Here is a 6,547-nt window from a genome sequence, read left to right as displayed (position 1 = left end):
TAGATAGTTCTCTTGTGTGTTCTTCAGTGAAAGTTCAGATAAATGTAAAAGATCCAGGTAAAAGTTGGAGAATAGTCACTTCTGGTTTTGAACTCAAAACCTTCTATACTAAAGGTCTGTAGCTGAACCACTATACCATTGAAGTTAATAAGTATGTGTTGATATCTTAGTAAAAGATTGGGTTTTAAGAGCCAGGTAAAACTTGGGAAAATGTTGTTGCTGGTTTCAAACCAAGAACATTCTGATTGCAAGCCCTGTATCTTAACCACTGCTTTAGAAGAAAAGAAAAGAAAAAGGAATCAACAAATAGTTCTGCTTGTGGTAGTTCCAGTTTGACCTAGGAAAAACATGGTCAGGTTTCTGCACGGCTGGAGAGCCTATTTCAACCAATTGCTTGTCAACTACCTGTATAATATACATATTTCAAACCACTGCACTAAGGTGTTTTGTAAGTAAATAGTGTAAATAAAGTGATAAAGGAGTGTGTATCTTCTCGAAGCACAAACTGACAGGCAATTCATGAAAGAAGAGGATGTACACTGTACATCTACAAGCCCACAAAGTGGCATAAGAGATAATTCTGGGGTTGATAACCAAATGTTGGGTTCAATCTCAAACATTTTCACTGTCTTTTAAAAGCTGGGTTAAATGTAACATTGTCAATTACATCATGCAGGCCAATGTGGCTTAAAGGTGATACACCATGAAATTTCACTTTTCCTATTTTAAAACCTTTTTTTGGGGTCCCACTAGCACCTTCTATCCTCACAAAGTCCCATTTCTGACCAATGTGTCTTTCTCTGGTTTTGAGAAGGCGAAGGTTAAAAGTATCCCACGGGTTCTCAAAACAGGCTGTTCAGATTTGCTGCCGATTGTGACGTCATCTGCCGATTGTGACGTCATCACAATAAAAAAAAATATATATATATATTTTTTTTCAAAAAAAGATTTTTTTTCAAAAAAAGATTTTTTTCAAAAAAGATATTTTTTTTCAAAAGGATTTTGGGGGGGTGGCGCAGTTCAGGCCAAAGGTGGTACTGCAGCTGAAATGCTCTGAGAGCCATTCAAAAATGAGAGAGGCTCTCTATTCAGGAGTGGTAATTTAGCCTCAAACAGGGCCGGATCTCCCCATAGGCAAGGGGGGGCATTGCCCCCCTAAATGCCCTGTCTGCCCCACCAAACAAGATGGCATGAAAAAATAAAAAAAAATATATATATATATATATATATATATATATATTTTTTTTATATTATGCTACAGCTGTCGCACCACCAAAACCAACACCATTTCATTATATATACATTTTAAAAACTCCGATCGCCAATGCCATCTCTCTCCCTCTCTGCACCTCAAAATAAGTAAAACAAATAATAATGTTCCAGCCAGGCCAGCAGCTCCGCCCCCGATATGCGTTGAATGCGTAGGAGGGAACAGCAGTCAGTCTCGTCTCGACAGACAAGTACACGCACCACTTCTGGTTGCCAACTAACTTCAGTTTTGTCCAGCGCATTAAGGAACTAATCGAGAGAAGGAACAGTTTGTTTTTTAGTTGTGCTTGCAGCTTGTTTCACTTTAACTTCTGTTCTCTTTCTCTGGCTCTTTCGGTCAATATGCATCGATTTCTGGTTTCTAAACCTCGCGACGCGAGTAGCACTGCTGCTACGGCTCCAGTCAGTCCAGAGGCAGGCTCCGAGCCGTCGTCGACTCGGGGTACAGCTGCTCCTCAACCCGACCCAAACCCTAACCCCCAATTGAGTTCCACAAGCACGGCAACAAGCTGAAAGCGTCGCCGTTCGCAACGCAGCAGCGGCCGCCGATTATCGATAATAGCACACAGGGAGTAGGAGGTAGAGCTGCTGCTCCTCAACCCGACCCAAACCCTAACCCCCAATTGAGTTCCAAAAGTACGGCAACACAAGCTGAAAGCGTCGCGGTTCGCAACGCACTCAGCAGCGGCCGCCGATAGCAGCACGCAGCCGCAGGGAGGTAGACCTGCTGCTCCTCGACCCGATCCATTGAGTTCCACAATCACCGCAACACAGCCTGAAAGCTTCGCCGTACACGACGCAGCAGTGGCCGCTGCTAACAGCACTGGCTTAAGCACAACAGCACCATCACAGCCCGCTAATCTTGTGTTTACAAAACGTCATTTTGGCAAGACAGCACGCGCATTCAGCCCGGGCTGGTACCGTGGAAGACCATGGCTGGAATATTCAGTGAAGCTAGATGCGTGCTTTTGTTTTCCTTGTCGCAAATTTGGAGGAAATAATGACAATGTCATTGTCTGTCTAGTGTCATATCAGTCTGTCTGTCTGTCTGTCTGTCTGTCTGTCTGTCTGTCTGTCTGTCTGTCTGTCTGTCTGTCTGTCTGTCTGTCTAGCTAGTCTAGTGTCATATCAGTGTATCAATCTATCCATCCAGTATCATATCTATCATCCATCTAGTGCCATATCAGTGTATCAATCTATCCAGACCAGTATCATATTTATCATCCATCTAGTGTCATATCAGTGTATCAATCTATCCAGTATCATATTTATCATCCATCTAGTGTCATATCAGTGTATCAATCCATCCATCCAGTATCATATCTATCATCTATCAAGTGTCATATCAGTGTATCAATCTATATCTATATCAGTTAATAGTATCATTTGCATTCATCTTTGTCAATCGCATCAGTTTATATAGCTATCACACCAGTAACATGTCTGTCTTTTGTTTATCACATTATTTATCATTTCTTTAACCTTTTGTTGTTGTTTTTTTTTTTTTTTTTTTTTTTACTTTGTGTATTTTATTTCTTAAGTTATGTGACTTGTACTGTACACAGCATGGTGTGTCATTGGTATAAGTGTGCCAAAATGCATAGGTTTTTATGCATTTCTGGCGTTATGACCCCCTAAAAAGGTTGCCCCCCTGGCATTTCCTCTCGCCCCACCTACTACTAGAGCTTACATCCGGCCCTGGCCTCAAACCTTTTGAAAAACGTTTTTGGGACATATATGACATAAATACTTTTTAAATGCATGGTGTATCACCTTTAATAGATAAAAATACATGTGTAGACTGAAGGTTCAGGGCTCAAAGCTCCTAAAGAACATTTTCAATGTCCATCTAAATTCTAAAAGGTGGGTTAAGGTATCACGTTTTGTTTGTGTCTGTGGGTTAAGTATTACGTTCCCAGTTGCATCTTCCATGCCAGCGTGGCTTTAAAGATAAATCAAAAGTTCACATAATAAAGGTTGAAGGTTCGAAGCTCAAATATATCCAAAAAAATAATCAAAACTAATAAAACAACTAAAATAAGACTCAAAAGCCTCAATAAAATGACCAAATCAAACTTGTGATGGGCTAAAGAAAATAACACATTTAAATGATGACTCAATTAAACTGAAGCTATGAAAAATTCATAATCTCCTTCCCCCTGGAGGTGGGCTTCATCTATCCACTGATAGCAGATCTACAAGCTCACAACACATTGATGTGGCTTAAGAGATAATTCTGGGGTTTATAAGCCAAAGTTTAAGGGTTCAATAATCACATGTTCACCACCTATCAGAATTCTAAAATCTGGGTTAAGTAGTAGGTTATTGATTCCATCTTCAGGCCACTGTGGCTTAAGAGATAAATATGTGGTTTGTGCGCCAAAGGTTTGGGGTTTGAAGCTCCTAATGGAACATTTTCACTAGCCTGGGTTCCAGGCCGACCGAACTCCTCCCCACGACAAAGTGTGTGAAAGAAGCTGGCAACGCAAGGCTAGATTTTCACTGTCCATCCAAATTCTAAAAGCTGGGTTAATTATTACGTCTCAAGTGTTTCTCCCAAGTTGTAGTGGCTCAAGAGATAAACGAAGGGTTCATTTATTAGTCAGGCGGAAATTCTGGAAAAAGGCCTTCTATAAGCAGGTTAGAGGCATTTGGGGGTAAAAGTGGGTAACCAGGCCATTTAATTCAGGGGTGCAGAATCTGAAAAACCTGGTTACCAATCAAAATGTTGAGTTTTTGACCTTCTAATTTGCATAACAAAGTGGCTACCGAATTGTACATTTTGAACTATTTATTCAAGCAATATTTCTCTTTCAACAAACTTTTCATTATTTTATCATATAATCAGGGTTTTGCGAACACCCAGGACAGTTTTTGAGTTGCTTGATTCAGTTTATATTTAGATATTTGATATTCATTGTATCAGACACGCCCCCTTCCTATACAAACCCATTGTAACTTCAAACTCCATTTTAACCATGATAGATTTAATGAAAACACCCGTCCTTTTTTCTGGTGACTCCTGACGCCCTCCTAATACGTGAGCAGGTCGTGTTCTTTCGATAACTCCTTTCATTTCTTTTTAATAATGTATTTTTTGTATTTATTAATTTTTCATTTTCCCAAATAATTATTAAAAAGAAACTAAAAAAGTTATCGAAAAACACTGCCTGTTCGTGTATTAAGAGGGCGTCAGGAGTCACCAGAAAAAAAGGATGGGTGTTTTCATTGAATCTATCATGGTTAAAATGTTTTTGTATTTAAGTGAAATATCTCTTTTAAATAAAAATAAAACATTTTAACCATGATAGATTCAATGAAAACACCCATTCTTTTTTCTGGTGACTCCTGATGCCCTTCTAATACACAAACAGGTAGTGTTCTTTCGATAACCTTTTTAGTTTATTTTCTATAATTATTTGGGAAAATGAAATAAATAAAATACAATTAAGAACTTATTAAAGATAAATGAAAAATGTTATTGACAAAACATAACCTGCTCACGTATTAGGAGCATATCAGGAGTCACCAGAAAAAAGGACGGGTGTTCTCATTAAATCTATCATGGTTAAAATGGAGTTTGAAGTTACAATGGGTTTGTATAGGAAGGGGGCGTGTCAGATAAAATGAATATCAAATATCTAAATCTAAACTGAATCAAACAACTCAAAAACTGTCCTGGGTCTTCCCAAAAGCTTGATTAGACGATAAAATTACTAAAGGTTTTTTTAAAGTGAAATATCCCTTGAAGAAATAGTTTAAAATTGACAATTCTGCAGCTATTTTGTTATGCAAATTAGAAGGGCAAAAACTCAAAATTTTGCTTGGTAACCATTTTTTTCCAGATTCAGCACCCTTGAATTGTGTAAAATAGACTGGTTCCCAACTTTTACCCCAAAATGCCTCTAACAATCACATTTTTCAGAAATACCACTAGACTATATGACAGGTCTGGGGTTCAAGACTCATGATAAACGTTTTCACTGTCCATTTGAATTCTAAAACGTGGGTCAAGTATTACATTCCCGATTATATCTACATGTCAGTGTGGCTCAAAAGATAAGTCAAAGGTCCATGTACCAAAGATTGTGGGTTCAAAACTCATGACGAACATTTTCACTTTCCATTTGAAATCTAAAACGTAGGTCAAGTATTACATTCCCGATTATATCTACATGCCAGCGTGGCTCAAAAGATAAGTCAAAGGTCCATGTACCAAAGGTTGTAAGTGCAAAGCTCAAACAAAACTAAAGTTCAAACAAAAAAACAAAACAAAAAAAAACTCAAACAACAAAAATCTCAAAACCCTCAATAAAATAATCTGGTTCAAATCAAGCTTGCAATGGGGGGGAAAAAACACAATTAAACCATCAAATACCTAAAAAAAAAAAAAACAGCAATCTGATAAATACCCAATTCTATAATTAATATACAAATGTATTAAACTCCTCCCCCTGGGGGTGGGCTTTATCTATGCTCCTCCCTCTCCTACCGGAGCTAAAAGAGGCGTGAAAAAGAGGTTGGGCTGCCTCCAATGCCCCTCCCTCTCCTACCGGAGCTAAAAGAGGGAATGATGAGGGCGGCGGGCTGCTTCCATGCTCTTTGCCTTAAAAAGACCAAAGTTAAAGACTTTCCAGTAGTCAGATTCAAACCCACAACCTTCAGGTTGTGAGTCCTCTGCTTTACCACTGCACCACCAGGATTTTCACATTAAGAGTAGGTCGGAGGTTGTATTTAAAGTGAAAAGGAGAGCAAACAGGTCAATAGATGAAAATCCACAGCAAACACCTCTACCCCTGACAGAATGACTGAATCTACTAGATACACCCTCTTATGACCAGGGTTCATTATGACAACTGCAATTTAGGTTGTTCTTTAAAACCATCTCATTAGAACACCCAGATATTTCACTTTCATTGAAAGCACAATTAGTAAAAAAAACAAACTTAGTTTCAGCTGATCAAAACTATAGCAGTTTCAATGTTTTTGTTAAATCAAGTGCATTTTTACGGTTTTCACTTTTGACTGTTGAATAAGAAAATAAAAAGCTTCATTGATTAGCTAAATTAAGATTATTTAAGAACACTTCTGAGCTGTTCTAATGACATTGAAAACGACCACTTCCATTTCAAGTGTTTATTACAAACACCAATCATTTAAATAAAACAACTGATAGCTGTACTGCAAACAATTTAGCCTCACAAGGAAGTATGACAATAATGACATACATTTCTTAACTGTAATAGTGTATGACTACATTTTTCAGAGTATTACATTT

The sequence above is a fragment of the Nannobrachium achirus genome (assembly GCF_963921795.1).
Source record: "Nannobrachium achirus genome assembly, chromosome: 10".
Taxonomy (NCBI): domain Eukaryota; kingdom Metazoa; phylum Chordata; class Actinopteri; order Myctophiformes; family Myctophidae; genus Nannobrachium; species Nannobrachium achirus.
This window is presented reverse-complemented; position numbering follows the sequence as displayed.